This window comes from Lissotriton vulgaris, chromosome 12 (assembly GCF_964263255.1).
Source record: "Lissotriton vulgaris chromosome 12, aLisVul1.2, whole genome shotgun sequence".
NCBI lineage: Eukaryota > Metazoa > Chordata > Amphibia > Caudata > Salamandridae > Lissotriton > Lissotriton vulgaris.
This window is the reverse complement of record NC_141700.1, coordinates 445,184,162-445,208,761: the sequence shown is the minus strand read 5'-3', so window position 1 is coordinate 445,208,761 and position 24,600 is coordinate 445,184,162. Positions and strand designations below refer to the sequence as shown.

Sequence of the window (24,600 nt, the reverse complement as noted above, 5' to 3'; positions counted from 1 at the left end):
TATTTCTTCAATAGTATGCTATATATTTAGTGAGCCTATTAGTGTAGTCTTTAGAGCAAAAAGTTAAAAATGCCAAGGACATATTTTCAATCAGTCTCCAAGCCAATACTTGATGCTCCTTTAATGTTGAAAATAGATGTATTTTCTTCTGTATCATGTGTATCTCTATATTACCTTTGAGGGGAAGCTGATAGAATGATAAATGAATCAATTGCATATAGGTGATGAATTGTTATTTATTGCTAAAACACATGGAAAAACATTAATGGTTCTAAGTTCTAACACTAAGTATGAACATCTCTTTTGTATTGGAATTTTTTTAAAGTCATATTAGTTTCTTCATGTTGATATTATATATTTATAACTTCATGGTAAACCTCTGAAATTAAGCTTTCCAAATCTCCTGGGTTAACTATCATTAGCACTTCTTCATATGCTGGACTTCCAGGAAATTGTGCAAAATGGCCTGTTAGCTCAGATGGTTAGAGCGTGGTGCTAATAACGCCAAGGTCACAGGTTCGATCCCTGTACAGGCCAAGTTTAATTGTTTGAAAAAAGATTAATTTTTCTTGTGTCTCATTTTTGACTGTTTATCACCTTGGATCAAACACTGCTTGAAGGATTGGATAAATACATTTGATATAGTTGTAGAATTAATTATTATTCTGAAAGCTCACGGAATATCTATTAATGGTTCTAAGTTCTAACGCCAAGTAACTTAAACTCTTATTTATTGCAATTTATTGAGGTCATTTTTGTTTTGTCTTGTAGATGAAATATAAAGATAGTATGAATGTAAACAGCTGAATATAAGCGTTCCAAATATCCCGGGTTAACAATCGATAGAACTTCATCATCTGCTATTTCTTCAATGGTATGCTATATATTTATTGAGCCTATTAGTTTAGTCTTTAGAGCATAAAGTTAAAAATGCCAAGGACATACTTTCAATCAATCTCCTAGCCAATACTTGATGCTCCTTTAATGTTGAAAATAGATGTATTTTCTTCTGTATCATGTGTATCTCTATATTTCCTTTGAGGGGAAGCTGATAGAATGATTAAATGAATCAATTGCATATAGGTGATGAATTGTTATTTATTGCTAAAACACATGGAAAAACATTAATGGTTCTAAGTTCTAACACTAAGTATGAAAATCTCTTTTGTATTGCAATTTTTTTAAAGTCATATTAGTTTCTTCATGTTGATATTATATATTTATAATTTCATGGTAAACCTCTGAAATTCAGCTATCCAAATCTCCCGGGTTAACTATCATTAGCAGTTCTTCACATGCTGGACTTCCAGGAATTTGGGCAAAATGGCTTGTTAGCTCAGATGGTTAGAGCGTGGTGCTAATAACGCCAAGGTCACAGGTTCGATCCCTGTACAGGCCAAGTTTAATTGTTTGAAAAAAGAGTAATTTTTCTTGTGTTTCATTCTTGACTGTTTATCACCTTGGATCAAACGCTGCTTGAAGGATTGGATGAATACATTTGATATAGTTGTAGAATTAATTATTATTCTGAAAGCTCCTGGAATATCTATTAATGGTTCTAAGTTCTAACGCCAAGTAACTAAATCTTCTATTTATTGCAATTTATTGAGGTCATTTTTGTTTTGTCTTGTTGATGAAATATAAAGATAGTATGAATGTAAACAGCTGAATATAAGCTTTCCAACTATCCCGGGTTAACAATCGATAGCACGTCATCATCTGCTATTTCTTCAATGGTATGCTATATATTTATTGAGCCTATTAGTTTAGTCTTTAGAGCATAAAGTTAAAAATGCCAAGGACATACCTTCAATCAGTCTCCAAGCCAATACTTGATGCTCCTTTAATGTTGAAAATAGATGTATTTTCTTCTGTATCATGTGTATGTCTATATTTCCTTTGAGGGGAAGCTGATAGAATGATTAGATGAATCAATTGCATATAGGTGATGAATTGTTATTTATTGCTAAAACACATGGAAAAAACATTTATGGTTCTAAGTTCTAACACTAAGTATGAACATCTCTTTTGTATTGTAATTTTTTTAAAGTCATATTAGTTTCTTCATGTTGATATTATATATTTATAACTTCATGGTAAACCTCTGAAATTAAGCTTTCCAAATCTCCCGGGTTAACTATCATTAGCACTTCTTCATATGCTGGACTTCCAGGAAATTGTGCAAAACGGCTTGTTAGCTCAGATGGTTAGAGCGTGGTGCTAATAACGCCAAGGTCACAGGTTCGATCCCTGTACAGGCCAAGTTTAATTGTTTGAAAAAAGATTAATTTTTCTTGTGTCTCATTTTTGAGTGTTTATCACCTTGGATCAAACACTGCTTGAAGGATTGGATGAATACATTTGATATAGTTGTAGAATTAATTATTATTCTGAAAGCTCCTGGAATATCTATTAATGGTTCTAAGTTCTAACTCCAAGTAACTAAATCTATTCTTTATTGCAATTCATTGAGGTCATTTTTGTTTTGTCTTGTTGATGAAATATAAAGATAGTATGAATGTAAACAGCTGAATATAAGCTTTCCAACTATCCCGGGTTAACAATCAGTAGCACTTCATCATCTGCTATTTCTTCAATAGTATGCTATACATTTAGTGAGCCTATTAGTTTAGTCTTTAGAGCAAAAACTTAAAAATAGCAAGGACATATTTTCAATCAGTCTCCAAGCCAATACTTGATGCTCCTTTAATGTTGAAAATAGATGTATTTTCTTCTGTATCATGTGTATCTCTATATTTCCTTTGAGGGGAAGCTGATAGAATGAATAAATGAATCAATTGCATATAGGTGATGAATTGTTATTTATTGCTAAAACACATGGAAAAAACATTAATGGTTCTAAGTTCTAACACTAAGTATGAACATCTCTTTTGTATTGTAATTTTTTTAAAGTCATATTAGTTTCTTCATGTTGATATTATATATTTATAACTTCATGGTAAACCTCTGAAATTAAGCTTTCCAAATCTCCCGGGTTAACTATCATTAGCACTTCTTCATATGCTGGACTTCCAGGAAATTGTGCAAAACTGCCTGTTAGCTCAGATGGTTAGAGCGTGGTGCTAATAACGCCAAGGTCACAGGTTGGATCCCTGTACAGGCCAAGTTTTATTGTTTGAAAAAAGATTAATTTTTCTTGTGTCTCATTTTTGACTGTTTATCACCTTGGATCAAACACTGCTTGAAGGATTGGATAAATACATTTGATATAGTTGTAGAATTAATTATTATTCTGAAAGCTCCTGGAATATCTATTAATGGTTCTAAGTTCTAACGCCAAGTAACTTAAACTCTTATTTATTGCAATTTATTGAGGTCATTTTTGTTTTGTCTTGTAGATGAATTATAAAGATAGTATGAATGTAAACAGCTGAATATAAGCTTTCCAACTATCCCGGGTTAACAATCGGTAGCACTTCATCATCTGCTATTTCTTCAATAGTATGCTATATATTTATTGAGCCTATTAGTTTAGTCTTTAGAGCATAAAGTTAAAAATGCCAAGGACATACTTTCAATCAGTCTCCAAGCCAATACTTGATGCTCCTTTAATGTTGAAAATAGATGTATTTTCTTCTGTATCATGTGTATCTCTATATTTCCTTTGAGGGGAAGCTGATAGAATGATTAAATGAATCAATTGCATATAGGTGATGAATTGTTATTTATTGCTAAAACACATGGAAAAAACATTAATGGTTCTAAGTTCTAACACTAAGTATGAAAATCTCTTTTGTATTGTAATTTTTTTAGAGTCATATTAGTTTCTTCATGTTGATATTATATAAGTATAACTTCATGGTAAACCTCTGAAATTAAGCTTTCCAAATCTCCCGGGTTAACTATCATTAGCACTTCTTCACATGCTGGACTTCCAGGAATTTGGGCAAAATGGCTTGTTAGCTCAGATGGTTAGAGCGTGGTGCTAATAACGCCAAGGTCACAGGTTCGATCCCTGTACAGGCCAAGTTTAATTGTTTGAAAAAAGAGTAATTTTTCTTGTGTTTCATTCTTGACTGTTTATCACCTTGGATCAAACGCTGCTTGAAGGATTGGATGAATACATTTGATATAGTTGTAGAATTAATTATTATTCTGAAAGCTCCTGGAATATCTATTAATGGTTCTAAGTTCTAACGCCCAGTAACTAAATCTTCTATTTATTGCAATTTATTGAGGTCATTTTTGTTTTGTCTTGTGATGAAATATAAAGATAGTATGAATGTAAACAGCTGAATATAAGCTTTCCAACTATCCCGGGTTAACAATCAATAGCACTTCATCATCTGCTATTTCTTCAATGGTATGCTATATATTTAGTGAGCCTATTAGTTTAGTCTTTAGAGCAAAAAGTTAAAAATAGCAAGGACATATTTTCAATCAGTCTCCAAGCCAATACTTGATGCTCCTTTAATGTTGAAAATAGATGTATTTTCTTCTGTATCATGTGTATCTCTATATTTCCTTTGAGGGGAAGCTGATAGAATGATAAATGAATCAATTGCATATAGGTGATGAATTGTTATTTATTGCTAAAACACATGGAAAAACATTAATGGTTCTAAGTTCTAACACTAAGTATGAACATCTCTTTTGTATTGTAATTTTTTTAAAGTCATATTAGTTTCTTCATGTTGATATTATATATTTATAACTTCATGGTAAACCTCTGAAATTAAGCTTTCCAAATCTCCCGGGTTAACTATCATTAGCACTTCTTCATATGCTGGACTTCCAGGAAATTGTGCAAAATGGCCTATTAGCTCAGATGGTTAGAGCGTGTTGCTAATAACGCCAAGGTCACAGGTTCGATCCCTGTACAGGCCAAGTTTAATTGTTTGAAAAAAGATTAATTTTTCTTGTGTCTCATTTTTGACTGTTTATCACCTTGGATCAAACACTGCTTGAAGGATTGGATGAATACATTTGATATAGTTGTAGAATTAATTATTATTCTGAAAGCCCCTCTAATATCTATTAATGGTTCTAAGTTCTAACTCCAAGTAACTAAATCTCTTCTTTATTGCAATTCATTGAGGTCATTTTTTTTTGTCTTTTTGATGAAATATAAAGATAGTATGAATGTAAACAGCTGAATATAAGCTTTCCAACTATCCCGGGTTAACAATCAGTAGCACTTCATCATCTGCTATTTCTTCAATAGTATGCTATATATTTAGTGAGCCTATTAGTTTAGTCTTTAGAGCATAAAGTTAAAAATGCCAAGGACATACTTTCAATCAGTCTCCAAGCCAATACTTGATGCTCCTTTAATGTTGAAAATAGATGTATTTTCTTCTGTATCATGTGTATCTCTATATTTCCTTTGAGGGGAAGCTGATAGAATGATTAAATGAATCAATTGCATATAGGTGATGAATTGTTATTTATTGCTAAAACACATGGAAAAAGCATTAATGGTTCTAAGTTCTAACACTAAGTATGAACATCTCTTTTGTATTGTAATTTTTTTAAAGTCATATTAGTTTCTTCATGTTGATATTATATAAGTATAACTTCATGGTAAACCTCTGAAATTAAGCTTTCCAAATCTCCCGGGTTAACTATCATTAGCACTTCTTCACATGCTGGACTTCCAGGTATTTGGGCAAAATGGCTTGTTAGCTCAGATGGTTAGAGCGTGGTGCTAATAACGCCAAGGTCACAGGTTCGATCCCTGTACAGGCCAAGTTTAATTGTTTGAAAAAAGAGTAATTTTTCTTGTGTTTCATTCTTGACTGTTTATCACCTTGGATCAAACGCTGCTTGAAGGATTGGATGAATACATTTGATATAGTTGTAGAATTAATTATTATTCTGAAAGCTCCTGGAATATCTATTAATGGTTCTAAGTTCTAACGCCAAGTAACTAAATCTTCTATTTATTGCAATTTATTGAGGTCATTTTTGTTTTGTCTTGTTGATGAAATATAAAGATAGTATGAATGTAAACAGCTGAATATAAGCTTTCCAACTATCCCGGGTTAACAATCGATAGCACTTCATCATCTGCTATTTCTTCAATGGTATGCTATATATTTATTGAGCCTATTAGTTTAGTCTTTAGAGCATAAAGTTAAAAATGCCAAGGACATACCTTCAATCAGTCTCCAAGCCAATACTTGATGCTCCTTTAATGTTGAAAATAGATGTATTTTCTTCTGTATCATGTGTATGTCTATATTTCCTTTGAGGGGAAGCTGATAGAATGATTAGATGAATCAATTGCATATAGGTGATGAATTGTTATTTATTGCTAAAACACATGGAAAAACATTAATAGTTCTAAGTTCTAACACTAAGTATGAACATCTCTTTTGTATTGTAATTTTTTAAAAGTCATATTAGTTTCTTCATGTTGATATTATATATTTATAACTTCATGGTAAACCTCTGAAATTAAGCTTTCCAAATCTCCCGGGTTAACTATCATTAGCACTTCTTCATATGCTGGACTTCCAGGAAATTGTGCAAAACGGCCTGTTAGCTCAGATGGTTAGAGCGTGGTGCTAATAACGCCAAGGTCACAGGTTCGATCCCTGTACAGGCCAAGTTTAATTATTTGAAAAAAGATTAATTTTTCTTGTGTCTCATTTTTAACTGTTTATCACCTTGGATCAAACACTGCTTGAAGGATTGGATGAATACATTTGATAAAGTTGTAGAATTAATTATTATTCTGAAAGCTCCTGGAATATCTATTAATGGTTCTAAGTTCTAACTCCAAGTAACTAAATCTCTTCTTTATTGCAATTCATTGAGGTCATTTTTTTTTGTCTTGTTGATGAAATATAAAGATAGTATGAATGTAAACAGCTGAATATAAGCTTTCCAACTATCCCGGGTTAACAATCAGTAGCACTTCATCATCTGCTATTTCTTCAATAGTATGCTATATATTTAGTGAGCCTATTAGTTTAGTCTTTAGAGCAAAAAGTTAAAAATAGCAAGGACATATTTTCAATCAGTCTCCAAGCCAATACTTGATGCTCCTTTAATGTTGAAAATAGATGTATTTTCTTCTGTATCATGTGTATCTCTATATTTCCTTTGAGGGGAAGCTGATAGAATGATTAAATGAATCAATTGCATATAGGTGATGAATTGTTATTTATTGCTAAAACACATGGAAAAACATTAATGGTTCTAAGTTCTAACACTAAGTATGAACATCTCTTTTGTATTGGAATTTTTTTAAAGTCATATTAGTTTCTTCATGTTGATATTATATATTTATAACTTCATGGTAAACCTCTGAAATTAAGCTTTCCAAATCTCCCGGGTTAACTATCATTAGCACTTCTTCATATGCTGGACTTCCAGGAAATTGTGCAAAACGGCCTGTTAGCTCAGATGGTTAGAGCGTGGTGCTAATAACGCCAAGGTCATAGGTTCGATCCCTGTACAGGCCAAGTTTAATTGTTTGAAAAAAGATTAATTTTTCTTGTGTCTCATTTTTGACTGTTTATCACCTTGGATCAAACACTGCTTGAAGGATTGGATAAATACATTTGATATAGTTGTAGAATTAATTATTATTCTGAAAGCTCCTGGAATATCTATTAATGGTTCTAAGTTCTAACGCTAAGTAACTAAATCTCTTATTTATTGCAATTTATTGAGGTCATTTTTGTTTTGTCTTGTTGATGAAATATAAAGATAGTATGAATGTAAACAGCTGAATATAAGCTTTCCAATTATCCCGGGTTAACAATCGGTAGCACTTCATCATCTGCTATTTCTTCAATAGTATGCTATATATTTAGTGAGCCTATTAGTTTAGTCTTTAGAGCATAAAGGTAAAAATGCCAAGGACATACTTTCAATCAATCTCCAAGCCAATACTTGATGCTCCTTTAATTTTGAAAATAGATGTATTTTCTTCTGTATCATGTGTATCTCTATATTTCCTTTGAGTGGAAGTTGATAGAATGATTAAATGAATCAATTGCATATAGGTGATGAATTGTTATTTATTGCTAAAACACATGGAAAAAACATTAATGGTTCTAAGTTCTAACACTAAGTATGAACATCTCTTTTGTATTGTAATTATTTTAAAGTCATATTAGCTTCTTCATGTTGATATTATATATTTATAACTTCATGGTAAACCTCTGAAATTAAGCTTTCCAAATCTCCCGGGTTAACTATCATTAGCACTTCTTCATATGCTGGACCTCCAGGAATTTGGGCAAAACGGCCTGTTAGCTCAGATGGTTAGAGCGTGGTGTTAATAACACCAAGGTCACAGGTTCTATCCCTGTACAGGCCAAGTTTAATTGTTTGTAAAAAGATTAATTTTTCTTTTGTCTCATTTTTGACTGTTTATCACCTTGGATGAAACGCTGCTTGAAGGATTATATGAATACATTTGATATAGTTGTAGAATTAATTATTATTCTGAAAGCTCCTGGAATATCTATTAATGGTTCTAAGTTCTAACGCTAAGTAACTAAATCTCTTATTTATTGCAATTTATTGAGGTCATTTTTGTTTTGTCTTGTTGATGAAATATAAAGATAGTATGAATGTAAACAGCTGAATATAAGCTTTCCAATTATCCCGGGTTAACAATCAGTACCACTTCATCATCTGCTATTTCTTCAATAGTATGCTATATATTTAGTGAGCCTATTAGTTTAGTCTTTAGAGCATAAAGGTAAAAATGCCAAGGACATACTTTCAATCAATCTCCAAGCCAATACTTGAAGCTCCTTTAATGTTGAAAATAGATGTATTTTCTTCTGTATCATGTGTATCTCTATATTTTCTTTGAGGGGAAGCCTGTTAGCTCAGATGGTTAGAGCGTGGTGCTAATAACACCAAGGTCACAGGTTCTATCCCTGTACAGGCCAAGTTTAATTGTTTGTAAAAAGATTAATTTTTCTTTTGTCTCATTTTTGACTGTTTATCACCTTGGATGAAACGCTGCTTGAAGGATTGGATGAATACATTTGATATAGTTGTAGAATTAATTATTATTCTGAAAGCTCCTGGAATATCTATTAATGGTTCTAAGTTCTAACGCCAAGTAACTAAATCTCTTATTTATTGCAATTCATTGAGGTCATTTTTGTTTTGTCTTGTTGATGAAATATAAAGATAGTATGAATGTAAACAGCTGAATATAAGCTTTCCAACTATCCCGGGTTAACAATCGGTAGCACTTCATCATCTGCTATTTCTTCAATAGTATGCTATATATTTAGTGAGCCTATTAGTGTAGTCTTTAGAGCAAAAAGTTAAAAATGCCAAGGACATATTTTCAATCAGTCTCCAAGCCAATACTTGATGCTCCTTTAATGTTGAAAATAGATGTATTTTCTTCTGTATCATGTGTATCTCTATATTTCCTTTGAGGGGAAGCTGATAGAATGATAAATGAATCAATTGCATATAGGTGATGAATTGTTATTTATTGCTAAAACACATGGAAAAACATTAATGGTTCTAAGTTCTAACACTAAGTATGAACATCTCTTTTGTATTGTAATTTTTTTAAAGTCATATTAGTTTCTTCATGTTGATATTATATATTTATAACTTCATGGTAAACCTCTGAAATTAAGCTTTCCAAATCTCCCGGGTTAACTATCATTAGCACTTCTTCATATGCTGGACTTCCAGGAAATTGTGCAAAACGGCCTGTTAGCTCAGATGGTTAGAGCGTGGTGCTAATAACGCCAAGGTCATTGGTTCGATCCCTGTACAGGCCAAGTTTAATTGTTTGAAAAAAGATTAATTTTTCTTGTGTCTCATTTTTGACTGTTTATCACCTTGGATCAAACACTGCTTGAAGGATTGGATAAATACATTTGATATAGTTGTAGAATTAATTATTATTCTGAAAGCTCCTGGAATATCTATTAATGGTTTTAAGTTCTAACGCCAAGTAACTTAAACTCTTATTTATTGCAATTTATTGAGGTCATTTTTGTTTTGTCTTGTTGATGAAATATAAAGATAGCATGAATGTAAACAGCTGAATATAAGCTTTCCAACTATCCCGGGTTAACAATCAATAGCACTTCATCATCTGCTATTTCTTCAATGGTATGCTATATATTTATTGAGACTATTAGTTTAGTCTTTAGAGCATAAAGTTAAAAATGCCAAGGATATACCTTCAATCAGTCTCCAAGCGAATACTTGATGCTCCTTTAATGTTGAAAATAGATGTATTTTCTTCTGTATCATGTGTATGTCTATATTTCCTTTGAGGGGAAGCTGATAGAACGATTAGATGAATCAATTGCATATAGGTGATGAATTGTTATTTATTGCTAAAACACATAGAAAAAACATTAATGATTCTAAGTTCTAACACTAAGTATGAACATCTCTTTTGTATTGTAATTATTTTAAAGTCATATTAGCTTCTTCATGTTGATATTATATATTTATAACTTCATGGTAAACCTCTGAAATTAAGCTTTCCAAATCTCCCGGCTTAACTATCATTAGCACTTCTTCATATGCTGGACCTCCAGGAATTTGGGCAAAACGGCCTGTTAGCTCAGATGGTTAGAGCGTGGTGTTAATAACACCAAGGTCACAGGTTCTATCCCTGTACAGGCCAAGTTTAATTGTTTGTAAAAAGATTAATTTTTCTTTTGTCTCATTTTTGACTGTTTATCACCTTGGATGAAACGCTGCTTGAAGGAATATATGAATACATTTGATATAGTTGTAGAATTAATTATTATTCTGAAAGCTCCTGGAATATCTAATAATGGTTCTAAGTTCTAACGCTAAGTAACTAAATCTCTTATTTATTGCAATTTATTGAGGTCATTTTTGTTTTGTCTTGTTGATGAAATATAAAGATAGTATGAATGTAAACAGCTGAATATAAGCTTTCCAATTATCCCGGGTTAACAATCAGTACCACTTCATCATCTGCTATTTCTTCAATAGTAAACAATATATTTAGTGAGCCTATTAGTTTAGTCTTTAGAGCATAAAGGTAAAAATGCCAAGGACATACTTTCAATCAATCTCCAAGCCAATACTTGAAGCTCCTTTAATGTTGAAAATAGATGTATTTTCTTCTGTATCATGTGTATCTCTATATTTTCTTTGAGGGGAAGCCTGTTAGCTCAGATGGTTAGAGCGTGGTGCTAATAACACCAAGGTCACAGGTTCTATCCCTGTACAGGCCAAGTTTAATTGTTTGTAAAAAGATTAATTTTTCTTTTGTCTCATTTTTGACTGTTTATCACCTTGGATGAAACGCTGCTTGAAGGATTGGATGAATACATTTGATATAGTTGTAGAATTAATTATTATTCTGAAAGCTCCTGGAATATCTATTAATGGTTCTAAGTTCTAACGCCAAGTAACTAAATCTCTTATTTATTGCAATTCATTGAGGTCATTTTTGTTTTGTCTTGTTGATGAAATATAAAGATAGTATGAATGTAAACAGCTGAATATAAGCTTTCCAACTATCCCGGGTTAACAATCGGTAGCACTTCATCATCTGCTATTTCTTCAATAGTATGCTATATATTTAGTGAGCCTATTAGTGTAGTCTTTAGAGCAAAAAGTTAAAAATGCCAAGGACATATTTTCAATCAGTCTCCAAGCCAATACTTGATGCTCCTTTAATGTTGAAAATAGATGTATTTTCTTCTGTATCATGTGTATCTCTATATTTCCTTTGAGGGGAAGCTGATAGAATGATAAATGAATCAATTGCATATAGGTGATGAATTGTTATTTATTGCTAAAACACATGGAAAAACATTAATGGTTCTAAGTTCTAACACTAAGTATGAACATCTCTTTTGTATTGTAATTTTTTTAAAGTCATATTAGTTTCTTCATGTTGATATTATATATTTATAACTTCATGGTAAACCTCTGAAATTAAGCTTTCCAAATCTCCCGGGTTAACTATCATTAGCACTTCTTCATATGCTGGACTTCCAGGAAATTGTGCAAAACGGCCTGTTAGCTCAGATGGTTAGAGCGTGGTGCTAATAACGCCAAGGTCATTGGTTCGATCCCTGTACAGGCCAAGTTTAATTGTTTGAAAAAAGATTAATTTTTCTTGTGTCTCATTTTTGACTGTTTATCACCTTGGATCAAACACTGCTTGAAGGATTGGATAAATACATTTGATATAGTTGTAGAATTAATTATTATTCTGAAAGCTCCTGGAATATCTATTAATGGTTTTAAGTTCTAACGCCAAGTAACTTAAACTCTTATTTATTGCAATTTATTGAGGTCATTTTTGTTTTGTCTTGTTGATGAAATATAAAGATAGCATGAATGTAAACAGCTGAATATAAGCTTTCCAACTATCCCGGGTTAACAATCAATAGCACTTTATCATCTGCTATTTCTTCAATGGTATGCTATATATTTATTGAGACTATTAGTTTAGTCTTTAGAGCATAAAGTTAAAAATGCCAAGGATATACATTCAATCAGTCTCCAAGCCAATACTTGATGCTCCTTTAATGTTGAAAATAGATGTATTTTCTTCTGTATCATGTGTATGTCTATATTTCCTTTGAGGGGAAGCTGATAGAACGATTAGATGAATCAATTGCATATAGGTGATGAATTGTTATTTATTGCTAAAACACATGGAAAAAACATTAATGATTCTAAGTTCTAACACTAAGTATGAAAATCTCTTTTGTATTGTAATTTTTTTAAAGTCATATTAGTTTCTTCATGTTGATATCATATATTTATAATTTCATGGTAAACCTCTGAAATTCAGCTATCCAAATCTCCCGGGTTAACTATCATTAGCAGTTCTTCACATGCTGGACTTCCAGGAATTTGGGCAAAATGGCTTGTTAGCTCAGATGGTTAGAGCGTGGTGCTAATAACGCCAAGGTCACACGTTCGATCCCTGTACAGGCCAAGTTTAATTGTTTGAAAAAAGAGTAATTTTTCTTGTGTCTCATTTTTGACTGTTTATCACCTTGGATCAAACGCTGCTTGAAGGATTGGATGAATACATTTGATATAGTTGTAGAATTAATTATTATTCTGAAAGCTCCTAGAATATCTATAAATGGTTCTAAGTTCTAACGCCAAGTAACTAAATCTTCTATTTATTGCAATTTATTGAGGTCATTTTTGTTTTGTCTTGTTGATGAAATATAAAGATAGTATGAATGTAAACAGCTGAATATAAGCTTTCCAACTATCCCGGGTTAACAATCAGTAGCACTTCATCATATGCTATTTCTTCAATAGTATGCTATATATTTAGTGAGCCTATTAGTTTAGTCTTTAGAGCAAAAAGTTAAAAATAGCAAGGACATATTTTCAATCAGTCTCCAAGCCAATACTTGATGCTCCTTTAATGTTGAAAATAGATGTATTTTCTTCTGTATCATGTGTATCTCTATATTTCCTTTGAGGGGAAGCTGATAGAATGATTAAATGAATCAATTGCATATAGGTGATGAATTGTTATTTATTGCTAAAACACATGGAAAAAACATTAATGGTTCTAAGTTCTAACACTAAGTATGAACATCTCTTTTGTATTGTAATTTTTTTAAAGTCATATTAGTTTCTTCATGTTGATATTATATATTTATAACTTCATGGTAAACCTCTGAAATTAAGCTTTCCAAATCTCCCGGGTTAACTATCATTAGCACTTCTTCATATGCTGGACTTCCAGGAAATTGTGCAAAACGGCCTGTTAGCTCAGATGGTTAGAGCGTGGTGCTAATAACGCCAAGATCACAGGTTCGATCCCTGTACAGGCCAAGTTTAATTGTTTGAAAAAAGATTAATTTTTCTTGTGTCTCATTTTTGACTGTTTATCACCTTGGATCAAACACTGCTTGAAGGATTGGATAAATACATTTGATATAGTTGTAGAATTAATTATTATTCTGAAAGCTCCTGGAATATCTATTAATGGTTCTAAGTTCTAACGCCAAGTAACTTAAACTCTTATTTATTGCAATTTATTGAGGTCATTTTTGTTTTGTCTTGTAGATGAAATATAAAGATAGTATGAATGTAAACAGCTGAATATAAGCTTTCCAACTATCCCGGGTTAACAATCGATAGAACTTCATCATCTGCTATTTCTTCAATGGTATGCTATATATTTATTGAGCCTATTAGTTTAGTCTTTAGAGCATAACGTTAAAAATGCCAAGGACATACTTTCAATCAATCTCCTAGCCAATACTTGATGCTCCTTTAATGTTGAAAAGAGATGTATTTTCTTCTGTATCATGTGTATCTCTATATTTCCTTTGAGGGGAAGCTGATAGAATGATAAATGAATCAATTGCATATAGGTGATGACTTGTTATTTATTGCTAAAACACATGGAAAAACATTAATGGTTCTAAGTTCTAACACTAAGTATGAACATCTCTTTTGTATTGTAATTTTTTTAAAGTCATATTAGTTTCTTCATGTTGATATTATATATTTATAACTTCATGGTAAACCTCTGAAATTAAGCTTTCCAAATCTCCCGGGTTAACTATCATTAGCACTTCTTCATATGCTGACTTCCAGGAAATTGTGCAAAACGGCCTGTTAGCTCAGATGGTTAGAGCGTGGTGCTAATAACGCCAAGGTCACAGGTTCGATCCCTGTACAGGCCAAGTTTAATTGTTTGAAAAAAGATTAATTTTTCTTGTGTCTCATTTTTGACTGTTTATCACCTTGGATCAAACACTGCTTGAAGGATTGGACGAATACATTTGATATAGTTGTAGAATTCATTATTATTCTGAAAGCTCCTGGAATATCTATTAATGGTTCTAAGTTCTAACTCCAAGTAACTAAATCTCTTCTTTATTGCAATTCATTGAGGTCATTTTTTTTTTGTCTTGTTGATGAACTATAAAGATAGTATGAATGTAAACAGCTGAATAGAAGCTTTCCAACTATCCCGGGTTAACAATCAGTAGCACTTCATCATCTGCTATTTCTTCAATAGTATGCTATATATTTAGTGAGCCTATTAGTTTAGTCTTTAGAGCATAAAGTTAAAAATGCCAAGGATATACTTTCAATCAATCTCCTAGCCAATACTTGATGCTCCTTTAATGTTGAAAATAGATGTATTTTCTTCTGTATCATGTGTATCTCTATATTTCCTTTGAGGGGAAGCTGATAGAATGATTAAATGAATCAATTGCATATAGGTGATGAATTGTAATTTATTGCTAAAACACATGGAAAAAACATTAATGGTTCTAAGTTCTAACACTAAGTATGAACATCTCTTTTGTATTGTAATTTTTTTAAAGTCATATTAGTTTCTTCATGTTGATATTATATATTTATAACTTCATGGTAAACCTCTGAAATTAAGCTTTCCAAATCTCCCAGGTTAACTATCATTAGCACTTCTTCATATGCTGGACTTCCAGTAAATTGTGCAAAACGGCCTGTTAGTTCAGATGGTTAGAGTGTGGTGCTAATAACGCCAAGGTCACAGGTTTGATCCCTGTACAGGCCAAGTTTAATTGTTTGAAAAAAGATTAATTTTTCTTGTGTCTCATTTTTGACTGTTTATCACCTTGGATCAAACACTGCTTGAAGGATTGGATAAATACATTTGATATAGTTGTAGAATTAATTATTATTCTGAAAGCTCCTGGAATATCTATTAATGGTTCTAAGTTCTAACGCCAAGTAACTTAAACTCTTATTTATTGCAATTTATTGAGGTCATTTTTGTTTTGTCTTGTTGATGAAATATGAAGATAGTATGAATGTAAACAGCTGAATATAAGCTTTCCAACTATCCCGGGTTAACAATCGATAGAACTTCATCATCTGCTATTTCTTCAATGGTATGCTATATATTTATTGAGCCTATTAGTTTAGTCTTTAGAGCATAACGTTAAAAATGCCAAGGACATACTTTCAATCAATCTCCTAGCCAATACTTGATGCTCCTTTAATGTTGAAAATAGATGTATTTTCTTCTGTATCATGTGTATCTCTACATTTCCTTTGAGGGGAAGCTGATAGAATGATTAAATGAATCAATTGCATATAGGTGATGAATTGTTATTTATTGCTAAAACACATGGAAAAACATTAATGGTTCTAAGTTCTAACACTAAGTATGAAAATCTCTTTTGTATTGCAATTTTTTAAAGTCATATTAGTTTCTTCATGTTGATATTATATATTTATAATTTCATGGTAAACCTCTGAAATTCAGCTATCCAAATCTCCCGGGTTAACTATCATTAGCAGTTCTTCACATGCTGGACTTCCAGGAATTTGGGCAAAATGGCTTGTTAGCTCAGATGGTTAGAGCGTGGTGCTAATAACGCCAAGGTCACAGGTTCGATCCCTGTACAGGCCAAGTTTAATTGTTTGAAAAAAGAGTAATTTTTCTTGTGTTTCATTCTTGACTGTTTATCACCTTGGATCAAACGCTGCTTGAAGGATTGGATGAATACATTTGATACAGTTGTAGAATTAATTATTATTCTGAAAGCTCCTGGAATATCTATTAATGGTTCTAAGTTCTAACGCCAAGTAACTAAATCTTCTATTTATTGCAATTTATTGAGGTCATTTTTGTTTTGTCTTGTTGATGAAATATAAAGATAGTATGAATGTAAACAGCTGAATATAAGCTTTCCAACTATCCCGGGTTAACAATCGATAGCACTTCATCATCTGCTATTTCTTCAATGGTATGCTATATATTTATTGAGCCTATTAGTTTAGTCTTTAGAGCATAAAGTTAAAAATGCCAAGGACATACCTTCAATCAGTCTCCAAGCCAATACTTGATGCTCCTTTAATGTTGAAAATAGATGTATTTTCTTCTGTATCATGTGTATGTCTATATTTCCTTTGAGGGGAAGCTGATAGAATGATTAGATGAATCAATTGCATATAGGTGATGAATTGTTATTTATTGCTAAAACACATGGAAAAAACATTAATGGTTCTAAGTTCTAACACTAAGTATGAACATCTCTTTTGTATTGTAATTTTTTTAAAGTCATATTAGTTTCTTCATGTTGATATTATATATTTATAACTTCATGGTAAACCTCTGAAATTAAGCTTTCCAAATCTCCCGGGTTAACTATCATTAGCACTTCTTCATATGCTGGACTTCCAGGCAATTGTGCAAAACGGCCTGTTAGCTCAGATGGTTAGAGCGTGGTGCTAATAACGCCAAGGTCACAGGTTCGATCCCTGTACAGGCCAAGTTTAATTGTTTGAAAAAAGATTAATTTTTCTTGTGTCTCATTTTTGACTGTTTATCACCTTGGATCAAACACTGCTTGAAGGATTGGATGAATACATTTGATATAGTTGTAGAATTAATTATTATTCTGAAAGCTCCTGGAATATCTATTAATGGTTCTAAGTTCTAACTCCAAGTAACTAAATCTCTTCTTTATTGCAATTCATTGAGGTCATTTTTGTTGTGTCTTGTTGATGAAATATAAAGATAGTATGAATGTAAACAGCTGAATATAAGCTTTCCAACTATCCCGGGTTAACAATCAGTAGCACTTCATCATCTGCTATTTCTTCAATAGTATGCTATATATTTAGTGAGCCTATTAGTTTAGTCTTTAGAGCAAAAACTTAAAAATAGCAAGGACATACTTTCAATCAATCTCCTAGCCAATACTTGATGCTCCTTTAATGTTGAAAATAGATGTATTTTCTTCTGTATCATGTGTATCTCTATATTTCCTTTGAGGGGAAGCTGATAGAATGATTAAATGAATCATTTGCATATAGGTGATGAATTGTTATTTATTGCTAAAACACATGGAAAAAACATTAATGGTTCTAAGTTCTAACACTAAGTATGAACATCTCTTTTGTATTGTAATTTTTTTAAAGTCATATTAGTTTCTTCATGTTGATATTATATATTTATAACTTCATGGTAAACCTCTGAAATTAAGCTTTCCAAATCTCCCAGGTTAACTATCATTAGCACTTCTTCATATGCTGGACTTCCAGGAAATTGTGCAAAACGGCCTGTTAGCTCAGATGGTTAGAGCGTGGTGCTAATAACGCCAAGGTCATAGGTTCGATCCCTGTACAGGCCAAGTTTATTTGTTTGAAAAAAGATTAATTTTTCTTTTGTCTCATTTTTGACTGTTTATCACCTTGGATCAAACACTGCTTGAAGGATTGGATAAATACATTTGATATAGTTGTAGAATTAATTATTATTCTGAAAGCTCCTGGAATATCTATTAATGGTTCTAAGTTCTAACGCCAAGTAACTTAAACTCTTATTTATTGCAATTTATTGAGGTCATTTTTGTTTTGTCTTGTAGATGAATTATAAAGATAGTATGAATGTAAACAGCTGAATATAAGCTTTCCAACTATCCCGGGTTAACAATCGGTAGCACTTCATCATCTGCTATTTCTTCAATAGTATGCTATATATTTATTGAGCCTATTAGTTTAGTCTTTAGAGCATAAAGTTAAAAATGCCAAGGACATACTTTCAATCAGTCTCCAAGCCAATACTTGATGCTCCTTTAATGTTGAAAATAGATGTATTTTCTTCTGTATCATGTGTATCTCTATATTTCCTTTGAGGGGAAGCTGATAGAATGATTAAATGAATCAATTGCATATAGGTGATGAATTGTTATTTATTGCTAAAACACATGGAAAAAACATTAATGGTTCTAAGTTCTAACACTAAGTATGAAAATCTCTTTTGTATTGTAATTTTTTTAGAGTCATATTAGTTTCTTCATGTTGATATTATATAAGTATAACTTCATGGTAAACCTCTGAAATTAAGCTTTCCAAATCTCCCGGGTTAACTATCATTAGCACTTTTTCACATGCTGGACTTCCAGGAATTTGGGCAAAATGGCTTGTTAGCTCAGATGGTTAGAGCGTGGTGCTAATAACGCCAAGGTCACAGGTTCGATCCCTGTACAGGCCAAGTTTAATTGTTTGAAAAAAAGAGTAATTTTTCTTGTGTTTCATTCTTGACTGTTTATCACCTTGGATCAAACGCTGCTTGAAGGATTGGATGAATACATTTGATATAGTTGTAGAAATTATTATTATTCTGAAAGCTCCTGGAATATCTATTAATGGTTCTAAGTTCTAACGCCAAGTAACTAAATCTTCTATTTATTGCAATTTATTGAGGTCTTTTTTGTTTTGTCTTGTGATGAAATATAAAGATAGTATGAATGTAAACAGCTGAATATAAGCTTTCCAACTATCCCGGGTTAACAATCGATAGCACTTCATCATCTGCTATTTCTTCAATGGTATGCTATATATTTAGTGAGCCTATTAGTTTAGTCTTTAAGCAAAAAGTTAAAAATAGCAAGGACATATTTTCAATCAGTCTCCAAGCCAATACTTGATGCTCCTTTAATGTTGAAAATAGATGTATTTTCTTCTGTATCATGTGTATCTCTATATTTCCTTTGAGGGGCAGCTGATAGAATGATAAATGAATCAATTGCATATAGGTGATGAATTGTTATTTATTGCTAAAACACATGGAAAAACATTAATGGTTCTAAGTTCTAACACTAAGTATGAACATCTCTTTTGTATTGTAATTTTTTTAAAGTCATATTAGTTTCTTCATGTTGATATTATATATTTATAACTTCATGGTAAACCTCTGAAATTAAGCTTTCCAAATCTCCCGGGTTAACTATCATTAGCACTTCTTCATATGCTGGACTTCCAGGAAATTGTGCAAAACGGCCTGTTAGCTCAGATGGTTAGAGCGTGGTGCTAATAACGCCAAGGTCACAGGTTCGATCCCTGTACAGGCCAAGTATAATTGTTTGAAAAAAGATTAATTTTTCTTGTGTCTCATTTTTGACTGTTTATCACCTTGGATCAAACACTGCTTGAAGGACTGGATGAATACATTTGATATAGTTGTAGAATTAATTATTATTCTGAAAGCTCCTGAAATATCTATTAATGGTTCTAAGTTCTAACGCCAAGTAACTTAAACTCTTATTTATTGCAATTTATTGAGGTCATTTTTGTTTTGTCTTGTAGATGAAATATAAAGATAGTATGAATGTAAACAGCTGAATATAAGCTTTCCAACTATCCCGGGTTAACAATCGATAGATCTTCATCATCTGCTATTTCTTCAATGGTATGCTATATATTTATTGAGCCTATTAGTTTAGTCTTTAGAGCATAAAGTTAAAAATGCCAAGGACATACTTTCAATCAATCTCCTAGCCAATACTTGATGCTCCTTTAATGTTGAAAATAGATGTATTTTCTTCTGTATCATGTGTATCTCTATATTTCCTTTGAGGGGAAGCTGATAGAATGATTAAATGAATCATTTGCATATAGGTGATGAATTGTTATTTATTGCTAAAACACATGGAAAAAACATTAATGGTTCTAAGTTCTAACACTAAGTATGAACATCTCTTTTGTATTGTAATTTTTTTAAAGTCATATTAGTTTCTTCATGTTGATATTATATATTTATAACTTCATGGTAAACCTCTGAAATTAAGCTTTCCAAATCTCCCAGGTTAACTATCATTAGCACTTCTTCATATGCTGGACTTCCAGGAAATTGTGCAAAACGGCCTGTTAGCTCAGATGGTTAGAGCGTGGTGCTAATAACGCCAAGGTCATAGGTTCGATCCCTGTACAGACCAAGTTTATTTGTTTGAAAAAAGATTAATTTTTCTTTTGTCTCATTTTTGACTGTTTATCACCTTGGATCAAACACTGCTTGAAGGATTGGATAAATACATTTGATATAGTTGTAGAATTAATTATTATTCTGAAAGCTCCTGGAATATCTATTAATGGTTCTAAGTTCTAACGCCAAGTAACTTAAACTCTTATTTATTGCAATTTATTGAGGTCATTTTTGTTTTGTCTTGTAGATGAATTATAAAGATAGTATGAATGTAAACAGCTGAATATAAGCTTTCCAACTATCCCGGGTTAACAATCGGTAGCACTTCATCATCTGCTATTTCTTCAATAGTATGCTATATATTTATTGAGCCTATTAGTTTAGTCTTTAGAGCATAAAGTTAAAAATGCCAAGGACATACTTTCAATCAGTCTCCAAGCCAATACTTGATGCTCCTTTAATGTTGAAAATAGATGTATTTTCTTCTGTATCATGTGTATCTCTATATTTCCTTTGAGGGGAAGCTGATAGAATGATTAAATGAATCAATTGCATATAGGTGATGAATTGTTATTTATTGCTAAAACACATGGAAAAAACATTAATGGTTCTAAGTTCTAACACTAAGTATGAACATCTCTTTTGTATTGTAATTTTTTTAAAGTCATATTAGTTTCTTCATGTTGATATTATATATTTATAACTTCATGGTAAACCTCTGAAATTAAGCTTTCCAAATCTCCCGGGTTAACTATCATTAGCACTTTTTCATATGCTGGACGTCCAGGAAATTGTGCAAAACGGCCTGTTAGCTCAGATGGTTAGAGCGTGTTGCTAATAACGCCAAGGTCATAGGTTCGATCCCTGTACAGGCCAAGTTTAATTGTTTGGAAAAAGATTAATTTTTCTTGTGTCTCATTTTTGACTGTTTATCACCTTGGATCAAACACTGCTTGAAGGATTGGATAAATACATTTGATATAGTTGTAGAATTAATTATTATTCTGAAAGCTCCTGGAATATCTATTAATGGTTTTAAGTTCTAACGCCAAGTAACTTAAACTCTTATTTATTGCAATTTATTGAGGTCATTTTTGTTTTGTCTTGTTGATGAAATATAAAGATAGTATGAATGTAAACAGCTGAATATAAGCTTTCCAACTATCCCGGGTTAACAATCAATAGCACTTCATCATCTGCTATTTCTTCAATGGTATGCTATATATTTATTGAGCCTATTAGTTTAGTCTTTAGAGCATAAAGTTAAAAATGCCAAGGACATACTTTCAATCAGTCTCCAAGCCAATACTTGATGCTCCTTTAATGTTGAAAATAGATGTATTTTCTTCTGTATCATGTGTATCTCTATATTTCCTTTGAGGGGAAGCTGATAGAATGATTAAATGAATCAATTGCATATAGGTGATGAATTGTTATTTATTGCTAAAACACATGGAAAAAACATTAATGGTTCTAAGTTCTAACACTAAGTATGAAAATCTCTTTTGTATTGTAATTTTTTTAGAGTCATATTAGTTTCTTCATGTTGATATTATATAAGTATAACTTCATGGTAAACCTCTGAAATTAAGCTTTCCAAATCTCCCGGGTTAACTATCATTAGCACTTCTTCACATGCTGGACTTCCAGGAATTTGGGCAAAATGGCTTGTTAGCTCAGATGGTTAGAGCGTGGTGCTAATAACGCCAAGGTCACAGGTTCGATCCCTGTACAGGCCAAGTTTAATTGTTTGAAAAAAGAGTAATTTTTCTTGTGTTTCATTCTTGACTGTTTATCACCTTGGATCAAACGCTGCTTGAAGGATTGGATGAATACATTTGATATAGTTGTAGAAATTATTATTATTCTGAAAGCTCCTGGAATATCTATTAATGGTTCTAAGTTCTAACGCCAAGTAACTAAATCTTCTATTTATTGCAATTTATTGAGGTCTTTTTTGTTTTGTCTTGTGATGAAATATAAAGATAGTATGAATGTAAACAGCTGAATATAAGCTTTCCAACTATCCCGGGTTAACAATCGATAGCACTTCATCATCTGCTATTTCTTCAATGGTATGCTATATATTTAGTGAGCCTATTAGTTTAGTCTTTAGAGCAAAAAGTTAAAAATAGCAAGGACATATTTTCAATCAGTCTCCAAGCCAATACTTGATGCTCCTTTAATGTTGAAAATAGATGTATTTTCTTCTGTATCATGTGTATCTCTATATTTCCTTTGAGGGGCAGCTGATAGAATGATAAATGAATCAATTGCATATAGGTGATGAATTGTTATTTATTGCTAAAACACATGGAAAAACATTAATGGTTCTAAGTTCTAACACTAAGTATGAACATCTCTTTTGTATTGTAATTTTTTTAAAGTCATATTAGTTTCTTCATGTTGATATTATATATTTATAACTTCATGGTAAACCTCTGAAATTAAGCTTTCCAAATCTCCCGGGTTAACTATCATTAGCACTTCTTCATATGCTGGACTTCCAGGAAATTGTGCAAAACGGCCTGTTAGCTCAGATGGTTAGAGCGTGGTGCTAATAACGCCAAGGTCACAGGTTCGATCCCTGTACAGGCCAAGTTTAATTGTTTGAAAAAAGATAAATTTTTCTTGTGTCTCATTTTTGACTGTTTATCACCTTGGATCAAACACTGCTTGAAGGATTGGATGAATACATTTGATATAGTTGTAGAATTAATTATTATTCTGAAAGCTCCTGGAATATCTATTAATGGTTCTAAGTTCTAACTCCAAGTAACTAAATCTCTTCTTTATTGCAATTCATTGAGGTCATTTTTTTTTTGTCTTGTTGATGAAATATAAAGATAGTATGAATGTAAACAGCTGAATATAAGCTTTCCAACTATCCCGGGTTAACAATCAGTAGCACTTCATCATCTGCTATTTCTTCAATAGTATGCTATATATTTAGTGAGCCTATTAGTTTAGTCTTTAGAGCATAAAGTTAAAAATGCCAAGGAAATACTTTCAATCAGTCTCCAAGCCAATACTTGATGCTCCTTTAATGTTGAAAATAGATGTATTTTCTTCTGTATCATGTGTATCTCTATATTTCCTTTGAGGGGAAGCTGATAGAATGATTAAATGAATCAATTGCATATAGGTGATGAATTGTTATTTATTGCTAAAACACATGGAAAAAACATTAATGGTTCTAAGTTCTAACACTACGTATGAACATCTCTTTTGTATTGTAATTTTTTTAAAGTCATATTAGTTTCTTCATGTTGATATTATATAAGTATAACTTCATGGTAAACCTCTGAAATTAAGCTTTCCAAATCTCCCGGGTTAACTATCATTAGCACTTCTTCATATGCTGGACTTCCAGGAAATTGTGCAAAATGGCCTGTTAGCTCAGCTGGTTAGAGCGTGGTGCTAATAACGCCAAGGTCACAGGTTCGATCCCTGTACAGGCCAAGTTTAATTGTTTGAAAAAAGATTAATTTTTCTTGTGTCTCATTTTTGACTGTTTATCACCTTGGATCAAACACTGCTTGAAGGATTGGACAAATACATTTGATATAGTTGTAGAATTCATTATTATTCTGAAAGCTCCTCGAATATCTATTAATGGTTCTAAGTTCTAACTCCAAGTAACTAAATCTCTTCTTTATTGCAATTCATTGAGGTCATTTTTTTTTTGTCTTGTTGATGAAATATAAAGATAGTATGAATGTAAACAGCTGAATATAAGCTTTCCAACTATCCCGGGTTAACAATCAGTAGCACTTCATCATCTGCTATTTCTTCAATAGTATGCTATATATTTAGTGAGCCTATTAGTTTAGTCTTTAGAGCAAAAAGTTAAAAATAGCAAGGACATATTTTCAATCAGTCTCCAAGCCAATACTTGATGCTCCTTTAATGTTGAAAATAGATGTATTTTCTTCTGTATCATG

The 24,600-nt window shown here is 31.9% G+C and overlaps 14 non-coding genes across 14 annotated transcripts; all 14 read left to right on the top strand.

The window, feature by feature from the left end:
* Positions 1-463: 463 nt before the first annotated feature.
* On the top strand, positions 464-537 carry TRNAI-AAU (transfer RNA isoleucine (anticodon AAU)). The gene has a single exon. It is a non-coding gene; the product is annotated as a tRNA-Ile (tRNA).
* Positions 538-1,325: 788 nt separating this feature from the next.
* On the top strand, positions 1,326-1,399 carry TRNAI-AAU (transfer RNA isoleucine (anticodon AAU)). Its single transcript has one exon. It is a non-coding gene; the product is annotated as a tRNA-Ile (tRNA).
* A 789-nt stretch (positions 1,400-2,188) lies between these two features.
* TRNAI-AAU (transfer RNA isoleucine (anticodon AAU)) lies at positions 2,189-2,262 on the top strand. Its single transcript has one exon. It is a non-coding gene; the product is annotated as a tRNA-Ile (tRNA).
* Positions 2,263-3,914: 1,652 nt separating this feature from the next.
* Positions 3,915-3,988, top strand: TRNAI-AAU (transfer RNA isoleucine (anticodon AAU)). Its single transcript has one exon. It is a non-coding gene; the product is annotated as a tRNA-Ile (tRNA).
* A 1,648-nt stretch (positions 3,989-5,636) lies between these two features.
* On the top strand, positions 5,637-5,710 carry TRNAI-AAU (transfer RNA isoleucine (anticodon AAU)). Its single transcript has one exon. It is a non-coding gene; the product is annotated as a tRNA-Ile (tRNA).
* Positions 5,711-6,498: 788 nt separating this feature from the next.
* Positions 6,499-6,572, top strand: TRNAI-AAU (transfer RNA isoleucine (anticodon AAU)). The gene has a single exon. It is a non-coding gene; the product is annotated as a tRNA-Ile (tRNA).
* Positions 6,573-14,559: 7,987 nt separating this feature from the next.
* TRNAI-AAU (transfer RNA isoleucine (anticodon AAU)) lies at positions 14,560-14,633 on the top strand. The gene has a single exon. It is a non-coding gene; the product is annotated as a tRNA-Ile (tRNA).
* A 1,650-nt stretch (positions 14,634-16,283) lies between these two features.
* Positions 16,284-16,357, top strand: TRNAI-AAU (transfer RNA isoleucine (anticodon AAU)). Its single transcript has one exon. It is a non-coding gene; the product is annotated as a tRNA-Ile (tRNA).
* Positions 16,358-17,146: 789 nt separating this feature from the next.
* Positions 17,147-17,220, top strand: TRNAI-AAU (transfer RNA isoleucine (anticodon AAU)). Its single transcript has one exon. It is a non-coding gene; the product is annotated as a tRNA-Ile (tRNA).
* A 1,652-nt stretch (positions 17,221-18,872) lies between these two features.
* TRNAI-AAU (transfer RNA isoleucine (anticodon AAU)) lies at positions 18,873-18,946 on the top strand. Its single transcript has one exon. It is a non-coding gene; the product is annotated as a tRNA-Ile (tRNA).
* Positions 18,947-19,732: 786 nt separating this feature from the next.
* Positions 19,733-19,806, top strand: TRNAI-AAU (transfer RNA isoleucine (anticodon AAU)). Its single transcript has one exon. It is a non-coding gene; the product is annotated as a tRNA-Ile (tRNA).
* Positions 19,807-22,321: 2,515 nt separating this feature from the next.
* On the top strand, positions 22,322-22,395 carry TRNAI-AAU (transfer RNA isoleucine (anticodon AAU)). The gene has a single exon. It is a non-coding gene; the product is annotated as a tRNA-Ile (tRNA).
* A 786-nt stretch (positions 22,396-23,181) lies between these two features.
* TRNAI-AAU (transfer RNA isoleucine (anticodon AAU)) lies at positions 23,182-23,255 on the top strand. Its single transcript has one exon. It is a non-coding gene; the product is annotated as a tRNA-Ile (tRNA).
* Positions 23,256-24,044: 789 nt separating this feature from the next.
* TRNAI-AAU (transfer RNA isoleucine (anticodon AAU)) lies at positions 24,045-24,118 on the top strand. The gene has a single exon. It is a non-coding gene; the product is annotated as a tRNA-Ile (tRNA).
* Positions 24,119-24,600: the final 482 nt, after the last annotated feature.